Genomic DNA, 21,821 nt, shown 5'->3' with positions numbered 1-21,821 from the left:
CGAGGCCCAAGGGAGTGGGTGTCCGAGCTCGGCCCAGAGAAGAGCAGAGGCTGCTTCAGGGAAAATCTCATGGGCAAAACCCCAGAAGTGAGGGGCGCCTGGGTGGCTCAGTGGGTGAAGCCACTGCCTTCAGCTCAGGTCACAATCCTGGAGTCCCGGGATGCAGTCCCACATCAGGCTCCCTGCTCAGCCGAGAGTCTGCTTCTCCCTCTGACCCTCCTCCTTCTCATGCTCTCACTCTCTCTCTCTCTCTCCCCTTCTTATTCTCTTTCTCTCTCAAATAAATAAATAAAAATCTTGAGACAAACAAAGAAACCCAGCAGTGTGAATACTGAGCTGCTGGGTTTCGGAGCTCCTGGTCTCTCAAGGCAGCCCAGGCTGACCCTGGAGCCCTTCCCCATGGGCACCCTGCCCTCCCCTCACGGTGTTTGCCTCTGAAAAAGCATCTGGGTTGTAGGAGTTCCCAGGAGGGGACTCACCAGGGGCAGATCCGGGGAGGCTGCGTGGAGGAGGAGCTTGGAAAGGGCTTGAAGGGGGAAGGGTTGGGGGAGACAGAGATTCAAAGAGGGCATTCCAGCGCAAAGACACGGAGATGGGAAAGCATGGGATGTGTCCAGGCCTCAGGAAGGGGAGCTGTGATATAGAACAGAGGGCACGGAGGGGAAGGATTTGAAATGAGGCTGGACGAGGTTGGAGGTTTGGGAGGAATGGACAAGGGCAGGCAGGGTCTAGGCACCAGTCCTCCTGCCCTTGGCTTTCATGCGGCCCTGGGTGGATACTCTCCCTTTGCACAGAGGGGACACTGAGTCACAGACAGGTAGCTGGCAGAATTTGCACGCAAGGTCCTGGCTCAGCCTCAGCCCCAGGACCCCCCCTGCAGGGTTGCCCCTCTGGGATTCAGGGCCCAGGGCTCCAAGAAGGAAAGCAGGGAGGAGTCCCCAGCAGCTGGGGATGGGGGCTCAGGTTTCTGGGTCTCTCATCCCACTCCAGCATCCTCCCCCTCCCCCCCCCCAAGGGTGGGAGGCTGGGCTCAGCAGGTCTGGGCATCCATCCACTGCCCTCTCTGAGCTGGTTTGAATGTCTGTGCAACAGAAATGGCTTTGTTGTCTCTAATCAGCAAATGCTTTGCAAAATGGGCATGCTTGGGAGGGAGGCTAACTGGGCTGGGGCTGCCATCACCTGTCCCTGCAGGAGGGACACACCTGGGGAACCCAGGCTGGGGGGCGGTCTTTGGGCTGCAGGAAGAAGAAGGGCCAGGACAGAACACTCAAAACAAGACAAACGGTAAGCTGCTGTGAGGCGTAAGTGCGGCTGAAGTGGGGCGACTTTCGGGGGCTGGGGTGCCATGGCAGAGGAGAAGGGGTGCGCACAGCCAGTTGGCAGGCAGCACGACCTGAGATGGCCCCAGGTGACCGAGAGCCCCTGTCTTTGTGCCCTGCCTCGTGACTGGTCCCACGCAGCCAGGTACCCCCCTCCCAAGCTCTGGCCGAATAAGCTGCAGGAATGGCTCCCACGCAGGACCCAGGCCAAGCGAGCCCCCACGGAAAGGTGCACCGTCATCCTGGCCCTGCATTCTCATCCTGGTCCTCTTCCTGTCTCCCTCCCCGGAGGCAGCAGCCTTCTCTGGCCAGCGTCATGCACCTGTCCCTGCTTCTCTTGCGTACGCACCCCCAGCCCTTGTCTCTCAAGCTCCGGGCCTGGAATTTTCCATCACCTGTATCAATACCCCCATATCCCCGCCCCCTCTCCTCCCCTCCCAGTACCAGGCCTCCCCCTGCCTCCCCTGCTGCTCACTCACCGGCCCTCCCCTCTAACCTCCTCAGACACCTCACCCCTCCCACCTCCCCCCTGCCCTCCCCACTCACCTCTCACCCCATCACCTGCAGCCTCCGATTGATTTCCCCTATAAGACGTCCCTCCCACACACACTGCAAGGTGGCTCCAGTCCCGGTCCTGGCCCCCAGCTCCCAAACCTCCCTCCAAAGTCCCGCTCACGCAGGTGTAAACTCAGCTCCTCTAAGACCCAACTCCCCCTGAATCTCCAACACAAGCTGATCCCACTCCTCCACCCCACCCCTGCCTAGGAGTGAGGGGCGCGCTCTTGCTCTCAGCCTTGCAGAGCTTGCAGAACAGGCCGGGGAGCCATCTGTCCCAGGCTGGGGAGCACGAGCTAGGCACCCCCTCTCGGGGCCTGTTTCCTCCTCAGAGAGGGCTTGATAATGCCTACCTACTTCCTTCCAGCAGACAACTGCCCTCCAGTTCTTGAGAAGACAGGTGTACGCGTACACGCGAGACACACACTCAGAGACAACTCAGATGCTAGAGGGAAAGATGAAAACAAGAAGTCCTGAAGCAAAATGGAAGAAAAAAGCCAAACCCAGGGGACAGACCAGCAAACCTGAATGGGACGGACTTTGGCCCCGACAGCCCGCGTGAGTTCCTCCTGCTGTCGAGAAAGGGGACAGACTCAGTACACCTAAGATTCAACCACTTGGCTGGTTTTGTTTTGTTTTGTTTTGTTTTGTTTTTAAGAAGGGGGATTTTAGGGCACAGAAACCCAGGCAGATAGAAAGATAGAATGTCTCTGGAAAGATCCACAAGGAGCGAGAACCCTGGTGCCCCTGGGGAGCAGGGGCTTACCAGAAGACAGACATGTTCTGACCGTATACCCTTTCACCTGACCGTGTGCATGTATTAACTGTCTTCAAAGAATCAGAACATAAGACCCAGCACCCATCTCCCAGGATCGTCGATTACAGGAGACACATGCAATTTCGCTGAGAGGCTGGAGACGATCTGTGTACCCCACGGTGCTTTGTAAACTGTAAAGCCCTCCGGAGGTAAACTCGTAGTGATGAAGGTTCCTGGATTCAAATTCTGGCCCCAGCACTTCCCAGCTGGTGACCTGGGATAATTTAACTGATTGGGGCCTCAGCTCCCTCACCTGCAAATAGGACAATAACACTGCTTACTCCGGGGCGCCTGGGTGGCTCAGTGGGTTAAGCCGCTGCCTTCGGCTCAGGTCATGATCTCAGAGTCCTGGGATCGAGTCCCGCATCGGGCTCTCTGCTCGGCAGAGAGCCTGCTTCCCTCTCTCTCTCTCTCTGGCTGCCTCTCTGTCTACTTGTGATTTCTCTCTGTCAAATTAATAAATAAAATCTTTTAAAAAACCAAAACAAAAAAAAAAAACACTGCTTACTCCATAGGGCTGGCATTAAGTATGCGAATGCAGGGAAGGTGTCGGAGTCGCTCCTGGCCCCGATGAACACCCAGTCTATGTTTACTGTTCCGCTTTGGTATCACTTACGCAGGCACACGGTGCCCCTATGGTGAGGGTGAGGTCCGTGCCTCCGCCTGTGCCTGGAGGAAATGGGGCTTGAATGTTTGCAGACTGAATGTTTAACCTGCTGCCACAAGAAGCGGCTGAAGGACCCGCTTCCCCTGGGTACACGAGAGCCTGCCCTTGTGAGCGCTGGGAGCAGCAGATACCGGTGACAGAGGCCATCCCAGCGTCTCTCCTGCCAGGGAGTGTGGGGCTTAGCTCTGCCTGGGGCATCTAGGACAGAATGCCTCCTCCCTCCTGTTCAGCCCAGTGTGAAGGGAGAACCCTGGGGTCCCCAAGTGGGCAGTCCCAAGTGCGGCAAATACTCGCTGGTTCTGCCTCTGCGCCCTGCCCCAGGCCAAGTGCAAGCCCCTGGAGATGGGGCTGACCCATCCCTGCTCACTCTCCAGCGAGAGTAGATGAGGAGCGAGGGCAGGCTGGGGGCATTTCCTCTGCGTAGAGCCTGAAGGCAGCTGTGCTAGCAAGGAACAGCAGAGAGGGTAGGAGGGTCCTGGTGTTCTGTGTTCAGCTGCTCATAGATAGATAGATGGATGGATGGATGGATGGATGGATGGGAGCACCTGAAAGAGGCCACATGGTAGGTAAGAAAAGGAAAGACCTCCTCAGCGGGTCATCGGAGTGGACCTGGCACCCAGACCTGAGCGCTGGGATGCAGGCAGACTGCCCTGCAGGGGATGGAGGCAGCTTGGTCGTAGGGACCCTGGAGAGCCCGGGGATCAAGCTCACCCTCTTGTTTTTCAGCAGGACTGATCAGCCATCACAGTTTGGCGAGGACAGAAGTGACAATAGCGGGGATACACACAGTAGAGGTGCCCCGAGGGAACCACAGTCCAGGCAGGGTGGACCCCTCAGCTGGCCATCATAACAGCCACTACACTTAACCTAAAGAAGCCAGTGGATGTGAGTATCAGGATCAAATTTGTCCCTGCACAGAGTTGTTGGGGCGACCGGCTTTGAGGGGTATAAACCCCCACAGAGAACCTCAGAAATATTTGGGGGAAATGGACCTTCCTCTATGTCAACCACGTGGAATTTGGGACATGAGATCCAAATCTTAATGTAAGTATGATCCCCAGTGGGAGAAAGGGAAGAGGAGGGACACTGAGGCTGGGACTAGTGCAGTAGGCAACAGAAGCAGGCAGTGATGGGGCTGGGATTAGGATGGCCAGTGTGGAAGGACATTCAGGAGGGGGAAGGGGCAGAACGTGCAACTAAAGACACAGGGTCTGACATGGAGGAAGGTGTCTGATGACTCTCCAGTTTTTGATCTGGGTGAGGGGGTAGACAGCAGTGCCACTGGTTGAAATCGGGACCTGGGAAACAGAGCAGCTTCGGGGGCAGGAGATGAATTTGGATTCGGATATGTCTCTGGGATCTAGAAAACACCTAGGTCCAGGTCTGAATTTCCAGTTGAGGCAGGTGTGCCCCAGCTCACACAGCCAGGTGCTGGCAGCTCCCAGGGGATTTCCTGACCTATGTTGTCACTGTTGTTGAGAGTAGACAGAGCAGTGTGGCTTCTATAAATAGAACCCCACGCCCTAACCTGCTCCCAGAGGCAGCCCCCACCTCCACACGTTTGTGGCTCACCTCTAGCTGGCCAATGGTTCATGAGATCCGTCTTACTAATCTCTCCTCTTGGACCTATGCTTGAAAATTTCTCCAACAGGAACTTCCATCCAGACACATCTCGTGCACAAGCCAATAACCTATTATTTCCCAGGGGGGTTCTCACTGTACTTACTGCTCTGTGTTTGGATTCTACATTTCTTGGGGTCTTTGTCTGCCCTTTGCCCTGCTCAGGAGCCAAGCTGCCTTGGGAGCATGGGGGTGGCAGCACTCTGTCCTGCTTTGATTCACACATCCCGGTGCTAGGTAACCCCAGCTGTCTCCAGGATAGGCCCCAGCTTGGGGGCAATCAGAGGTTGATTCTGGCCCTTGGGAGGGTACCAGACCACAGCAGATGGAGCCCAGGACCACCTCATCCCACAGGCATGGCTGTGCTGGCCCTCAAAGAGCCTCCACCTGAGACCTCAAAGATCCCTGAGGACCTCCAACGACCCAGCTCATTCCCAAGCCCCTTATCATCATCCCAGTGGTCATCCAGCCTTGCTGGGGGACCTCTGTCGATAGGGAACTTCCTCTTGGTGAGGGAGCCCTCTTTCCCATAAGAGAAATGTGAATATTAGAATCTACCTCCTGTACCTCTACTATGGGTTTCAGCTCAGCCTTCTGGGAACCCAGACTTGCTCCCTCTGCCTGGTGCAGCCTTGAAAAGGCAGGCACCCAGCACCGCAAGCAGGTCCTTACACCACTTTGTCCAGTAGGTCCTCTGAACCTGTGCAAGGCGGTAAGTGCCACTCTAAGATGCAAAACCCAGAACAGAAACCCCTACTCCTGGGATAGTCACAGCTCAGACTTTCACTTCATTATGGACACTCTGCTTCTGTTAATGTGGCCTCAGGTCTCATTAGACTTCTGGTAAGCCTTATCACACTGACTTCTCCCAGGCAGTGTCCAGCCACTTAAATGCTCAGACTCTTTTCATGAAGGATCTTTCCATGCCTTCTCCGTATTCCACATGGGCAGCTTTTTCCCCCCTTAAAGTCTAGAACAGCACAGTCCAATGGAAAGATAATGCCAGTCTTATGTGTTACTTATAATTTTTAGCCACACTTAAAAAAGTAAAAAGAAAGAACTGAGATATTTTCAACAATGTATTTTATTCCATTCAGTATATCCAGAATATTATCATTTCAACTTGTAATAAATATAAAAAAGCATGAGTAAGTGCTTTTATTCCTTTTTCCGTAAGGGCCTTTTGCTATTAAAATGTTTCAATTTGGATATTACATTTTCAATAACTAGAGTAATGTGTTACCTGACCAAAGCAAGAAAGTCGTTTCATGAGAAAAATGTACATTGCTTTGGCTTGTACACCGAAATTTTAATTACTGAAAATAAAATAAATTTAGCCCCTCTGGGGCATTAGCCTCATTTGTAATACTCAGTAGCACAAGTGGCCCGCAGTGGCCACATTGGAAAGCACAGATCAAGAATTCAAGAAAGAAACTGACATCCCCCAGTACACACGGCTTCCAGGTCCCTGGTGCCTCTGAGAGGAGTGAGCCGGTGGCTGCCTCCGGGGAGCCCACCATCCACACAGGGAGATACATATCCACGGATGATGGGCTGGAGGCAGCCTGAGGCACTCGGTTGACAGCCAGCATGAGTTTGTAAGGAGGCGGTTTTCAGAGGCCAAGTGTTCAGGGCAGACAAGTCCAAGAGGCTTCCGAGAAAAAGCAACATTGGAGCTGGGCTTTGGAGGCCGCAGGAGGATTCATCAGGTGGGGAAGAGGAGACACGTACAGAGGGGAGAGTATGAGCAAAGGCACCGAGGCAGGGAGGAGTAGGGAGGAGTGAGACTCCGGTACGGCAGGAGGGCAGGTTTTGGGGACTAGCGGGAGAGGGAATCAAGCTGAGTCTCTGTGTATTTTGTGCGTTGGAAATTGGGGTTTTCACATTTGAGGTGGCTGTCAGAGATCTCCCGGAGGTCTGACACCTGATGACCAGTCTCACTCAGAAACACATCCAAGAGAAAGTCGGCTTTGCCCCCATGGAGCACTGTCCCTCGAACCCCGACCACTCCACACAGCCGCAGCCAAGCTTGAGCAAAGCCCCCCCCCAACCACCTGCACACACTCCCTCTCTGTCCCTGGGTCCCTCGGGCCAGCCCACACGTTCTCTCTGTCTCTCCAGAGGCAGGTGACTGGGAGGAGTACGGGGGGGGGGGCTCTCTGGGTGCTGGAAATACACCACAGTTGGATCTGACTCTATGATGCGTATTTGCAAAATACTCCCCCAGCGGTGCATTCACAATCAGTGCCCTTGACCGTGGGTATACCATAACTCAATAAAAAAGCTTAAAAAAATAAGCCTCTCCCTCCTGCCCCCAGCTCTTGGTGGTCCCCTCTGAGGGTCCGCTCCTACCTTCTGGACCCCACATTTTCTTCCTTGGGAGCTCCTACATCCTCCTCCATTTCCTAGGGTAGAACAACCTACTGAAGGCCCATTATTCCGTTCGGCACCACTGAGGTCTGCTCAACACCTCTGTCCTTTCTGAACATCATTCCTGGAACCTGAGTTCACTTCTGTTTCACCAGCTCCTCACCAGCTGACCCTGCCTGTTGCTGGACATCAGTAAATGGTTTCCTCCATCTGTAAATGAGGGGGCAACAGGACGTCATTCAAACAGTTATCAAAGGGATCAGAAAGGGTGATGTTTGTAAAACATTTGGCAGGTCCCTGGGGCCTGCTCTTTACCATTGAATCTTTTAAAATCCCTATCACACCAGGTAGAGAGGTTCTGAGCACCTGCTCAGGGCCAGAGTCCAGGGGATTTCTGTAAACAGGATCTGGTCCTAGCCTTGAGGAGCACTCTCATCCAATCTGGGAGACCCGAACAAATAACCAGTGTGACACTCCTGTGACAGAAGCCCACAGAGGCCAGGTGGAGGAGCACGGATCACTGATGTTGGGACAGTCATCCGTCTCCCCAGGATGCCCCAAGTCCTGTCACCACCCAGCTCACCGCCCAGCTCCACGACTACAATATTACCGCACTGAGTGTGGGGCAATGGGTGATTGGGGCAATGGACTGGTCACCTCACTGTTTCCCCACACGTAAGATGGGAGTCACCATCATGTCCACAATGCCAAAGCTGTTGAGAGAATGCGCACTACAAAGGAGCTTTGGAAACTCCATGTATGCTGAGTGAATGTACGCCTCCTTCTGTGTCCCTGCTCAGCGCACCTGTCTGTCCCCGAGGCCGACTTGGAGAGGGAGAGGAAGGTGGAGACCTGGGGGTGGTGCAGGGCTCTCTACCGAGATCCAGGAGGCCCAGAGCCACTACCCCAACCTCAGCTCTTCGGAATTCCCCAAGAGCAGGTATGGGAAGACAGACAAACTGAGGTAGCCAAGGGAGAAAGGGAACCAGGCACCCACGATCTGAACAGGGGGGTTCCTGGGCAGTGTGCGGGTCAACTCAGGAGGTGCTGTACGCGGTGCGTGGCCAGGTCACTTCAGACCAAAAGGACGGTCTTGGAGAGACCAAGGACGGGTGGAGGAAAGTTGCTCCCCGATGGGGCCCTGGGGCAGCTTGGCGCACCCCGAGGTGGGAGTGGGAGAGGCTTGAAGACGATGGAGCTGGACTCTGGAGTCACCTTCATAGGGTAAGGAGTGAAGGACCAGGCCAGCTTGCCCAGGAGGCGGAGTCTGAGAGGGCATTAAAGGGTGAGTAGGAGTTCGCCATGAGGACAGCGGGCTGGGAGCAGAGGACCAGAACCCCCAGAGCCCCGCGCGGGGCGGGGAGGCGGGGTCGGTGGTCGCAGGGGCGGGGCGGGAGCAGTTCTCGGGACCCTCAGCCCGATGTGGATGGCGTCCGAGGGAGGGGGGAGCTCCCGCGGCCTTAGGCGCCAAATTGCGCTGACCGAGCAGAAGGGACTGGGAAGCCGGTTCTTATGTCGCCGCCGCCGCTTCGGACGAGCCCAGACGCGGATGGAGCGGGTCCTGGAAGGCGGCGGCTGCGGGGGCTTCTGCCTCCTGCGGGCGACCCCCGCCTGAACGAGCGCACGTTCCTCTGCGCCCTGCAGGGGGCGCTGCGCTCCGCTCTCTTCCCCGCCGGGCGCCTCTGGCTCCGGGGCGCCCAGAGAGGCCAAGGTCGGCTCCCTCCCGCTCCCCTTACCTCCATCCGTAGGCGTGGTCAGACCCCAAGTCCTCGGCACCCAACGCTCAGGTCTCGCCTGCAGCCCCAGGCCCCGGGGGCTGCCCCAAAACCAGAGCAAGCTCAAAGGCTGGCCTGGGCTCCATGGCACAGAAGACGGGGTGGGGTGGGCTCGGTGGGGTGGGCTCGGCCAGTGCAGACGCACCCACGCTCCCACACAGAGGCTGACGCTGGGACCGCTTCCACAGCATTGTCCGTGCACCCCACATACCGCGGACCTGGGCGCCCAAGTCCCTTTCCCCATGCCCAGGTCCAAAAATGTCTTCTGACCGCTTTGAACCTTTAAGTGGCTCCGCCTCTGACCAGTCCAGGCCTTCGGGCCACCAGCCGCTGGGCACTGCCAAGACTGACAACAGCTCTTCCAACTCATGGCGTCCTGGGTGCTAGGCCCGGGGCCAGCTGGGCCTTGAAGCCAGGAGCAGCCAGCTGCCCCGCTGTGGCTTCATGCCAGAGGCATGGCCTGTGATGGGGCTGAGGCTTGCCAGCAGCTCAGTGATCAGGGTGGAGATGGGAGCTGGCCTTCTCAGAGAGGGGACTGACATGACCTGGGAGCACCAGTCTGGAGGTCTGGGTCCTGGGCATCTACCTGAGACCCAGATGGGGAAAGCTCCATGGGGTGCCCACCCTCATGGGGCAGACAGTGAGCGAATGAATACAACATTTTTTAGGTGCAAGTGAGCAAGAGATGAGCAGTCCTAGGAGGACTGGAGAGGGGCTGCTATGCACTGTAGTACAGTCTGGCAGGCTTCTCGGAGGAGGTGAACTTGAAGCTGGGACCTGAATGGCGGGTGGGAAATCTGGGGCTGGCGGCTCTCCCGGGCACTTCAGCGTGAGTAAGTCTCTCAGCCCTGCCCCAAACCTGTAGAGGCAGCGCGTTATCATCCCAGGGGCAGATGCTATCCCTGAGACCGCTTGAGTCTCCCTCACCTGGACTCTGAAGTCCCAAATTCGTGGGAGGATTGGCTGTTTCCAGTGACCACACCCCGCCCCGCCCTTCTTCCGCGGGTGGTCGCCCCCCTGTAGTTTTCCCTCCTTGACAGGTTGGCCTCTCCTTGCCCTTTCGCATGGAGAGGCCTTGAATTTGGGCCCGTGAATGGCAATTCATCTTGGAAGTGGAGGGAGGAGTGTTAGGTGGAGGGAACTGCCTAAAAAAAGAAAGTCTAGGAGGTGAGATGCACAGTGGGGTTGGTGGTGAGGGGTGGTCTGGTGATCAGAGTCCTGTCCCCTAAAGGGGAAAGGGCCCGGAAGCTCTCCCTCCCTTGCTGGTTGGAAAGGGCTCCTGGGAGTGTGCTTGTAGGATAATGGCCTTCATCCAACAGCCATGCACCCAGGGGGGCCCTGGTGCCAGTCCCCTCACCCAAGACACTCATGAACATGAAGACGTACTTGACAGCGTTACTGGGCGTTCTTCAGCCCCTCTGCTGTAAGGTAAACGTGTAAATATGGAACATTGTTCTGATAGGGTCAGAAGGGCGTGGAAATGGCCGAAGGAAGCCAATTAATTGAGACGAATCCCATTAAAACAAGTAGATGGGGGAAGGAAGATTTGGGGCAGAAACGTGAGGGTGCCGCCGGGCCAGGGAAGCAAGTCTGAGCAGGGCTGAGAGGCGGTCCAGCCTCCGGGAACCCCAGGCTGGTGACCGCTTACAGAGCCTGTTCACACAGTGCCTGCGAGTGTGGCCGCAGGACCGGAAACCCCAGGGCTAGTTTTCTTCCCCGTGATGATTATTCAGCTCATTGGGCTTTACATATTGTGGGGATTTTAGGAGGGAGAGGGTATCTGGGACCAATCCAGAGTTTCATTTCTGTCTTTGGGTTTGTTTAAAAAGCTCAGTTTAAGGGGCGTCCCGGTGGATTGGTCGTTTGACCATCCAGCTCTCAGTTTTGGCTCAGGTCCTGATCTCAGGGTCAAGAGATGGAGCCCGGTGTCGGGTTCTGTGCTTGGCGTGGAGTCTGCTGAGGTTCTCTCTCCTGCCCTCTCTCTGTCCCTCCCCGCCCTGCGCTCCCTCTCTCTCCCTTCCTCTCTTTCTCTCAGATAAATAAATTTAAAAAAAAAAAAAAAAGCTCAGTTTATTTTTTTTAAGATTTTATTTATTTATTCGACAGAGAGAGGGATCGCAAGCAGGCAGAGAGAGGGGGGAAGCAGGCTCCCCACTGAGCAGAGAGCCCGATGCAGGGCTCGAATCCCAGGACCCTGAGATCATGACCTGAGCCAAAGGCAGAGGATTAACCCACTGAGCCACCCAGGTGCCCAAGAAGCTCAGTTTTTAAAAATGCTTTTAAAATCCATTAAATGGAGGTTCATTCACAAAATTACCCAGAGGTCCCTACCATGTGCTTCCGATGAGCACGGCCTTTCAGTGGCCTGGCCCCTCTCCCTGGGGCCCTGTCTGCAGGGCCCCCAGGGCGCAGAGGGTGTAAGCGTTGGCAGGCTCAGTCCGAGGAGAGACACCCCGCACCCCACCTCAGCACCAGGCAGGCGCAGCTTCCAGATCTCCGCTCCCTCTCAATCCTGACAACCCTCAGGCCTGCATTTCCCTATCTAGAGTTCGCACTTCGTGGGATCTGTGTGCTGTGCTGGTCCTTCCGAAGTCTGGGGACACCCAGCACCTGAATCCTGGGCCTGTGGCTTCCAGGTGGACTGTGAGGGCTCCACGTGGCTGGCTCTCTCCTCTCTGAGCGAGATGTACGTGGGCTACAGCGTGGCGGCCAAGTGCCAAAGAGGGAAAAATGACCAAGGAGCGTGATGCCTGCTCTGGGCATTGAAACCCACCTCCGTCCTTCTGCTCTCGACGATATGCTTTCCCTCCCTCGGCCCATCTTCTTCGCTGAACTTGGCCTTGTTCCTTTTTGTTTTCATGAACTTTGGGTTTGGGCATGATTTCAGATTTTAAAAAGAAAGTTGCAAAGATAATAAGAATCTTCATAGACCTTTCCCCCAGCTTCCCCGTCCCGGGGGTTAACATCCTGCAGAGCCATACATCCAAACTCTCTTTGCCTTTTGCAGTGAGAGCTGCTCTTGTACACAATGAGGAAAAGATCAGGCGCCCACCTCCAAAGTCTGCAGCTTCCTCCCTTCCCCCCAGGGTCCTGCCTCGGCCAGACCAGGCTGGGAGGTGGCCTGGGAGGCTCTGAGCCAGGGAGACCCTCAGCCGGGTGTGGGAGGGCTGGCCCAGGACCAGGGCAGTGATGCAGAGGCAGCAGGGGAGTTGGGCTGGGCAGGGCCTGCTGGATGGGTGGGCTGGGTGGGCTGGGAATCAGAGGGGTCAAACGAGGGGCTCCAGGGACCCCCTTTCCACCCACAGTCATTCACAGTCATGGTCCTTGGTCATCAGTGAATGGTGGCTCTCTTGGGACGTGAGGAGGGATGCGTGACTTTGGGGTCATCCAGGGGAATGAAGTCGGGACCCTCTCACTGTGATGGCACTAGGGCCAGTCTCAGGGGGTGGATCCCAGCTCGGCCTCTGTTACTGTCGGGTCCTGGACAGACCTGTGACCTCACTTTGCCACATCCCCTCCTCTGTGGAATGGAAAGGGTGCCGTGCCCCCCAGCGCTCCCGCAGCACTAAGCAGGATGCCTGGGCAGCAGGGCACGCCTGGCACGGCGGGCTTCTCTCTGGCCCTGTACCCAGCCTTCCCTTCCACTCCTGCCCTTGCTTCTCCAGACGGCCCTTCGGAGGCGTCGGATCACAGTGGCGCGGCTCCCCCCTCGGGGAGGGGGACCGGAAGGCTCCGCGCCGCTGGCCTCAACTGAGCGCCTTCCACTCTTCGCCAGCGTTTTCTCCTTGGGCCTGCCGCCGTCTGGTCCTCTGAAACACGCGCTTTGCCATCGACGCCCACTTGACAGAGAGGTTACACGACCGGCTCATCTGGTCAGTGAGGCCGTCCTGGCCTCCTGGTCTGGGATCTACAGAACTTTCTCTCCAGTCCTTCCACAGTGGGGACGGGGCAGGGACCCAGGAATCGTGGTTAAAAATGCACAAAAACCGTGCAAAGAGGCTGCAGCATTTAGAGGAGGTGCCCGGCGGCAGCACTCCGGCCAACCACACCTGAGGGCTGGCTCTCCTGGTCCCTGCGGATCCCCTCTTCGGGCTCCAGCAGCTGTGTGCGCCCGTGTGCGCCCGTGTGTGCGCCCCTCTCACTGCCGAGGCGGCTCCCCACCTTTCCTGCTGTGTCTGCAATGCGCCCTGTGGCAGACGCGCTGCTCCCACGAGCCCTCGCTGTGTGATTAGCGACCCCCCCCCCACCCTGCACCCTGCAAGCCCTTGGAAAATGAGAACCAGCCTAGGACAACAGCCAAGGCATGTGGTTAAGTAAGCATAGCGGGGTGGGTATTGTCCCTTCCAAAAGATGGTAAAACATAAGAGCTGCTAGACCCCGGTTGTCTTAAGAGCTACCAAGAGACCACGGAGGAGACCTGGATGGTCTCTCCCAACAGTGACGACAGGAGGACTGCACAGCAGCAGGGGCGTGCGGGCGGAGGGGGGTGCGGGAGATCAGGCCACCGTGGAGGCGTGTGGTCGATTCACCGGAACTGTGCAGTGGAGAGAGGACAATGAGCAGCCCAGGCCTGCCCTCCCAGGGCAGGCGCGACCTTTAACCCTCCCGAGAGTCCCGAGGTGCCATCATACCCCTTTGTCCCTGGCCACAAAGCTTTGAGGCCAGACTGAGCTTTAAAGCCCGTCTCTCCAGTACGTAAAATAGACGTTGAGAGCCATAGAGGCAAGGTCATTGGTCATTCCCCCTTGGTTTTCTAAAGTTTCTCTCCTGATTCCATGACTTCGATCATTAACTTTTCCTATAAAAGGGAAGTGAGTCACTCGGGAGACTCTGAATAGCCTCTGGTCCCTTCTTTCTCTGGGATCTCTTTTAGGGTCCTCGGGAACGTTGTGAGTTTTGCTGGGAGGACAAGCCTGGGTGGCCTCACCCATCCTTTAAATCAGCGTGGTCCTTTGAGACATCTCCTGGCCAACACTCAGAGGTGCTCCCTGGCAGATTGCCATCTCTCTAAGTAGGGTGCACAACCAGGAAACCATCCAGGTGTCCCAGACTGCTTCCAAAGAGGAAGTCATTGACATGAGTGTGCTGGTGATGGCTGCAGGGGGAGACGCCAAGGGGCTCTCGGAGCACACAGCGTGTTTCCAGTTTCTCCTGGCTACTTCCTTATGCCACGCTAGCTAACCATCAAACGCCTGTTTCATGGTGAGAATGACACCTGCCCCAGGTCCCATCCACCATCCTCTTCCACACCTTGCAAAACCACACCAGCTCTCCTTTCAGACCACCCGCATGGGGATGGGCGCCTTCTTTCCTTGCCCCCAGATGAATGGGTAAGTGTGATTCTGCCTGGCCTGGTCACGGGGCTCCGGGTGAGTGCAGATGGCCTCTAGGATGTTGGTCTTGCTGAATAAACCACCCTGGGAGGGGTCCAGGTTGAGCCCTCCTGGGTAAGTCTCCCTCACAGAAATCATTTCAGGGTGTGCCCATTGGATTCGGCTGGCGCTGCCCCAGGCTCTGTACTCTGTCCCTCTGTCAAGAGACAGAACATGACGATCACCCCAGAAGAGTCGCCATGAACCCCAGAGCACAGCTAACTTCTGTGTCCCTCATGAGCCAGTCACTGACTATGCATAAGTTCCTGGGTGGGGCGGCCCCTATTGGACAGAGAGTAATTCCAGGGGAAGGTGGTGGCTGTGACTCCTGTGGCTGACAGTCACAGGAGCGGGGGACGCAGTTGCTCTGCCCCATGAAAGTGACCAGGTGGAGAAGAGCATCACCTAGAGATGACAACAGACTGTGACACATTGGTATTTTTAAACCCACGAGTCTGCGGTGGTCGCAGTAAAGTGGGGGAGGGACTGGGACTGCGCGTTCTTCTTTACACAGCACCAGCCAACGGACCCAGATGCAAGAGCCGAGCTGGAAAGTCACTACTGTGTAGACCGTCATGCATAACGAGGGGCATGCACAAGGGTCACTGAAGGGTTAAAACCACTGCATGGAGGTGGTCGAGGGACAGGATCTCTACAAGGTCTCCAAAGGGCCCCACTCACTGCAAAGGAACACAGTGCCTCGGCCATGGGTGGCCCCAGTCAACCCGGTGGCCACCCTGGGCATCACCCCGCCGGACCTCAGGCTTCCTCATGCTGTGGGGCAGGGAGCATGGGGCGGCTCTGGAACATTCTGCAGCAGGGCCTGGAACCCGAATCCTATTGTGGGGAAGGGATCCCGCGACAACAGAACGGCGGGGGCGGGAGAGGGGGATTCTACCAGCCCACGGACCTGCGCTCCGAATAAACAGAAACAAAAGAAAAGACGGGCGTTAGATAGGAAACAGAACTTTTGGGGACTTCTGGGGAGAGTTAGGGAATTTGGGCAAAGGGTTGCTGTGAAATCTTACTGGGTCATGGGGATGGCGGAGAACGTCCCCCTTTCTTAAGAAAGAAATGCTGGAGCACGTGGGGTAACCCACGCTGTCGTTTCCAATGGGCTCCTAAAAGCTAGAAGAACGTGATACCTAGTTGTGATGCGCATGCGCGGAGAGAGAACGTACACATTCCAATCAACACAAAGTTTCCCCCATGGTTACCTCATGGCCCACAGGCAGGTGATTGTCGCGCTAGACTTTCAACGTTAAAGATGTGAAAAAATTTTAAAAGCCAGGACAAAAAATCAAGTGAGAACAAATCTTGCCCCGTAGGGTTTCTTTAAGAAAACCCTGAGCAGAAATCCTCCTACGCTGTTGGTGGGAATGCAAGTTGGTGCAGCCACTCTGGAAAACAGCCTGGAGGTTCCTCAAAAAGTTGAAAATAGAGCTACCCTACGACCCAGCAATCGCACCACTGGGTATTTACCCTAAAGATACAAATGTAGTGATCCGCAGGGGCACGTGCACCCGAATGTCTACAGCAGTGATGTCCACAATAGCCAAACTGTGGAAAGAGCCCAGATGTCCATCGACAGATGAATGGGTAAAGAAGATGGGAGATCCGTGTTCAGTTTAGAATCCCTGGCCTTCATCCACTAAATGTAAAGATGCAAGGTCGCTCCCACCAGGCCTCCATGTTCATGTCCCCCCGCCCCCCGCCAAGTTGTGACAACATTTAAACATGTTTCCTGGGGCCCGTGGGTATGGTGGTCAGTGGAGCGTCCAGATCCTGATTTCAGCTCAGGTCATGATCTCAGGGTCAAGGGATCGAGTCCGCTCAGCGTAGAGCCTGCTTCTCTCCCTCTGCCCCTCCCCCTGCTCGTGCTCTCTCTTTCTCTCTCTCTCTCCTAAATAAGTAAAGGAATCTTCAACAAAATAAAAATAAACAAAAAGTAAAAAGGCCTCCAAACACAAGCGCTTGGGTGGCTCAGTCCGTTAAGCAACCGGCTCTCCATCTCAGCTCAGGTCTGGATCTCAGGGTTGTGAGTTCAAGCCCCATGATGGGCTCCACACCCATTAAAAAAAAAAAAAATGTCTCCAGACGTTGCCAAAGACCCTCCAAGGAGGGAAGAACAGAATGGCTCTTGTTGAAAACCATGGATTCACTTTACAGATTCTCAGGTAGATTTTTGTGTTCGTTCCCAGTATGGGAGATGAGGGAACCAAGGCACAGAGGGGTTAGACATCTTGCCGATGGATGTCCCTTATGATGCGTGGCAGGACCTGTACCACCGGTGTCCTCAGGGCTCCCGGGACTCCTAAAGGACCCGGGCAAGCGGCTCAGGCGTCCCCTCCATGCTGGGACAGGCTGGACTTCCAGGGAAGGACGGTGGCCCCTTGTTGTCAAGACACCTGCAGACATGCGAGTTGGCCGTGTCCCAGCAGAGTCTGGGCACAGAGCTTCGGCTGGAGGAATACTGGTGAAGTCCCTTCCGCCTCCAGCTGGGAAGTTTGATCAGCTTGGGAACTCTCACCATTTTGGTCTCATTCATCTCTTTATTTACTCAGAAGCTGCTCTCACCACTTTTCAAATGGTAGGGTCTTCTAGTCCTTATAAGAACCCTAGGAAGTGAGGGATTTGGATTATCTGCATTTTACACTGAGGCCCAGAGAGGTGAAGTCACTTGCCCAAGGTCACACAGCTGACCACCAGCAATGCTGGGACAGGAGCCCAGGTAGTCTGTGCCCCACACTTTTGTGTGTCCGTGTGTCCAGAAGGCCCCATCCCACCCAAAAGCATTGTGCAAGGGTTGCAGGTGGGTTGGTCCCTCCCCTGATTCCAGAAACTCTTGCTCTGACAACGTTTAATGGATGTGTTGCAGGGTAGTTAACAAGGTTTGGGAAACTGACCGATGTGTTCCTAAGCCCAGCTCTGCTACTTACCAGCTCCGCTATTTATCAGATCGGAGACTTTGAGAAGTCAGTCTGCCTCTCTGAGCCTCCTTTTGCCCATCTGTAAAGTGGGGATCACAGGACCCCACCCCTCAGGAGGGTTGTGAGGATTTGCCGAACGAGGGCTGCAGCACGGCAGACGGATGCCTGGTAAGCAACAGCCCCTGCCCATGCCCCAGCCTCCCCAGGGTCCAAGGAGGTGAGGATGGCGGCTGGACGTCTGCCGCCCACCCAGCAGACTGCTCCACCTCGGACTGCCAGCCGTGGTATAACCACAGCCACGCGTTCTAGCACCTTCTAAAGGCTCAGTGCCATGGGGATTTAAAGCCCGAGAGCCCTACCAGTAACGGTGACCAAACTGAAGATCTCTGCGTAAGTGATTCAAGGTCCAGCTTGTGGACCAGGAAGTGACAGTGCTGAGCTGGGAACAGAAGTGGTCAGTGACCTTCAGGCACACTCTCACGAGTTCCAGAATTCCCTGCGCACTCACGCCCACTCTCCCTCCCTGCCAGTCCCATACCCACAGAGCAAGCTTGGTCCTCCTTTGGGACAGGACAACAGCTCAGCCTGGGGAGGCCAGGAGGAGGGGGCGGAGCTCAGGGACCAGGGTTAGCCAGGCACAGCAGCGCAGATGGGACAGCAGAGAGCTGGTCCCCTGCTCGTTCTCTGCGGACTCCTTGTGGATGGGGGTGGGATGAGTGTGGTTCCAGTGGACCAGCTAAGGGGACCTGGAGACAAGAGGCAGGGCACGCAGACTGGACTATGGAACGTATCAGCCTTCCCCTAGGCAGTGTCCCGGGCAAGCCAGGGCATGGTCCAATGGTCCAGTGAGTGGACAGGGGAGCTCACAGGGACAGAGAGAGCAGCTGGGGCAGTGCAAGGGCAGGAGCCAGGGCTGGCCCACCTCTAAGCCCATGAGGACCCATCACTCTATGAGGCAGGACACCTGAGGGAAGCCCTGGGCACCTTCAGCCCCCACCGGCCACCTCGTTCCCAGCCCTGCCCATTGCGTCTTCCTCTGCCTCCTCTGTCCGACGGCCTCCCAGCTGCCTTTCCCCTTTTCTCTGACATTTATCCAGGGAATTATTTGGAGAACAGCCTCCCCAAAGACAAATTTTATCTTCTGTGTCCGGCTAAGTTCTTGGCCGAGGCCGGGAATCCACGTTGGTTCCACATGCTTTCTGCGGTCGCCCAGCTTTTAAGAAATACGATTATCTGGTGACTCCTCATGCGAAGAGCCTGAGGTGTCACGTGGGGTCTCACGCGGAGCCCTGAGGTCACCCAGCTGAAGGGGCCCACCCCAGCCTGCCAGTCCCACACAGACTTCCGGAGTGACCTGTACAGAGCCACGCTCCCTGCCCGTGGCCTCCTGGGTGTCCGCAGCGTCCCCTCCCCCACCCCCTGGCAGCCCAGTCCTGCCTGCTCTCTGGAGAACTGGGCAGGCCGCCCCATTTCAGGGCTGTTTCCAGGCGCAGAGCCCAGCCAGAAATTCCACCCCAGCGGTCTCCTGTTACCTCATGTTCTTCTCTGGGTCCTGTGTCTCCGATCATACCTGCGCCCCGCGCACAGGACAGCCCAGCGCCTTTCATCCCGGTGCTGCCTTTTCTCCCAGAAAGTGGGCCGGACACTCGTCCCCGCCGCGCCCTTCCCAGAGCCTGTCTGGCTGCTAAAGCCCAGCCTTCCCCTGAGGTGGCACCCAGGCAGCACCAGAGTGTGGGGTATTCGGGGTCCGAGGCCGGCACAGGTCTCCCCTGCTTTGTGTCAAGTGACTGCTTTGGTCTCCTCGGCTTCCCTCCACACTGTCTTCCCAGTTCCTTCCAGGGGAGTCTGTTTCCTTCATGACAAATGCCTCTAGGCGACTGTAAATAGACAGAAGGTTGCCCTTTTTTTAAGTAAAATTATATGTATCTATGCGCCAACCACCTTTTTTTGAAACACAAATTCTAATCTTTTCAGCACACCTTCAACTGTGCCGATTTTAAAAATTGGATTTCAACGTGGAGGGGGCCGTTCGAAGCCCTTGAGGGTGCCTTCCTCAACTTCCTCAAAGCTGTGGTCCCTGTGCCCCCACCCCCACACACGCAGACGGCTTCAGGCACATCTGGCCCCACCTCTTGCTGAGCCAGGCCCCTGGCCACCTGCCCAGGGTTGGCGGTCAACACCAAGGTGAGCCCCACAGATACAGCAGGGCGGGAGAGGCCTGGGGGCCAGCATGGGTGGAGATTCACAGTGGAGGCAAGAGCCAGCGGGGGCCAAGACAGTGAGGCGGGGCCCACCTGAGAGTCTGTGGGAGGTGGGCTTGGCTCAAGGCGAGGGGTCTGGGCAGGAGGTGCGGCCGGAGCCAGAGGCGGATTCTCCCCAAGTCTGGAGGAAAGGTTCTGTTCTCGAGCTGGAGGACTCTGGTTGTTAGTTAACACACACTTCTGGTCCCTTCTCCTCCAGCCCCCAGGGAAATCACTGAGCAGGCCACCACCTCCTCGCAGGGAACACCGCGTCCTGTGAACGTCTCCTGTTTTTTCAGATAATCCTCTCCCACACAGGGTGTATGGAATCCAGTGCCCTTTGGAAGAGGGAAATGTCCAGAAGGGTTGAGCAGAGTGTTCCCCTTTCCCAGCCTGAACGTCCTGCCCTTGTTCACGAGAGGAACATGGATATCAGGGAGGCCAAGTGGGGGTCGCTCGTCTGGGGAGTTGGGGTGGTTTGCACCTTACGGACATCTTAGATACCCAGTGAGACCCAGGATGCTCACTGTCCCTTCATTTCCCCACGGAATTGGGGGAGACTTGGGCCTCTGTGCTTTCACACTGAGATGAATGCTGAGTGCCCGGGCGCAGTGTGCTAGGAATCCGCCCATTTTACAGATGCAGAAACCGAGGCTCAGCAAGGATAGGTGACTTGCTTAGGGAACAGTGAGTAGGTTGCAGGATCAACATCCCAGATGGGATCTGTTGGGCCCCCTGGCCTGGTGAGAAAGCTGAGAGGGGCTAGGGCAAGGACCTGAGGCGGGTGCTGAAGGGATAGCTGTGGTTTAGCCCCCGGAAGCACAGATGGGGGTAAAGACGCGGAGGTGACTGACCCACAGCCCCCCGCTGTGTTTGAAGTGTTCCTGTGTTCCCACCACGTTCGGGGTGGGCCTTAGCTGTCTTCCTGCAACCCCTGGCCAGCCCTACTGGACCGGATCTTTAGGGCTTCATTGTCTCCTAGTTGGAGAGGTGGGGGAAGTATCCCTCCACATTCACCTTAGATGCGTCCCTGCCAGGGCTGCTTGGAGGGAGGCAAGGACGGGGTCCAGCCCAAGTGGGGCCACGGGATGCGGCAGGAGCCAGGCACACAGCAAGCACCTGCTCGCATGATGAAGCGTGTGTGGGTGAAAGAAAGAGGAACTTTGGCATCCGAGGTCTGCACTGGATTGCCAAGGAGGGTGTGGTTTTGTGGCTCAAGTGTTGTCTTGTAAACACCTAGGAGACAGCAGGTCATGGGGGAGGGGCCACGGACTGACCTGAGCCTTTGTCTCAAAAGGTTGCCAGTTCGAGCTCGGCTGGGTTTTCTTGATGAGGGTCCTTGCATGGACAGTCAGTAGTGTCCCCCTCCCCAACAGTGGTGCTGGTCCATGCCAGCACTCGCTCCTCCCTGCCCCCCTGCTCCGGCCAGAGAAGGTGGGAGGTGGGGCTCCCCCATCATCTCACCAGTGGGGTGCTCACCAGTGCTGCGAGGAAGCCTGCAGCGCGGTTGGCCTTTGACGGGTCCCAGGGCTCCTGAACTGCAGCCTCCTTGGAGGAGGGTTAAGTGTCTGAACTCATCACCGATTTGGACAAACACCGACACACCTGTCTCGGGCCTCGCCCCTTAGCAGGTGACCTGGGCTCCTTCTTGAGAAACCAAGCTCTGAGTCTGGGACTCCCTCTGCTTGGCTCTCTCTGCCCCCCCCCCCCCGAACCAGCAGCCCAGCCCTGGCTCCCTCCCCACACACCCTGTGTCCTGCTGAGCCCCTCCCATCCTCAACCATGCTGGTCCCCCCAGGAAGCCGGGTTCTCTCTCGGTGGGCAACGTCCTTGCTCCTCGCCTCTGCTTCCAGACCACCCATCTTCCTAGTCCTTCAAACCCCTGGTGCTTTGAGCCCCATGGCCGCTTCAGTGACCATACCCGAGCCTGAGCTGCCGGTGTCCGTGGATGGCCTCGTGCCCTGGCTCACTGCTTTCTCTGCACCCCGTGAGCTCCCTCGATGGCCTTGTCTTCCACCCCACTCTCCCATCCACCCACGCTCACGCCCTCACGTTATCACCTCCGCCAGCTGCTCCGCACCCGGGACCCCATTCTCATCCTCCCAAGCCAGGACCCCTGCCCGCTCCCCGGCAGGGTGCTTTCCCACCCAGTGGTG

This window comes from Mustela putorius, unplaced genomic scaffold (genome assembly GCF_011764305.1).
Source record: "Mustela putorius furo isolate JIRA1106 unplaced genomic scaffold, ASM1176430v1.1 tig00000738_pilon_pilon_pilon, whole genome shotgun sequence".
NCBI classification, from domain to species: domain Eukaryota; kingdom Metazoa; phylum Chordata; class Mammalia; order Carnivora; family Mustelidae; genus Mustela; species Mustela putorius.
This window is presented reverse-complemented; position numbering follows the sequence as displayed.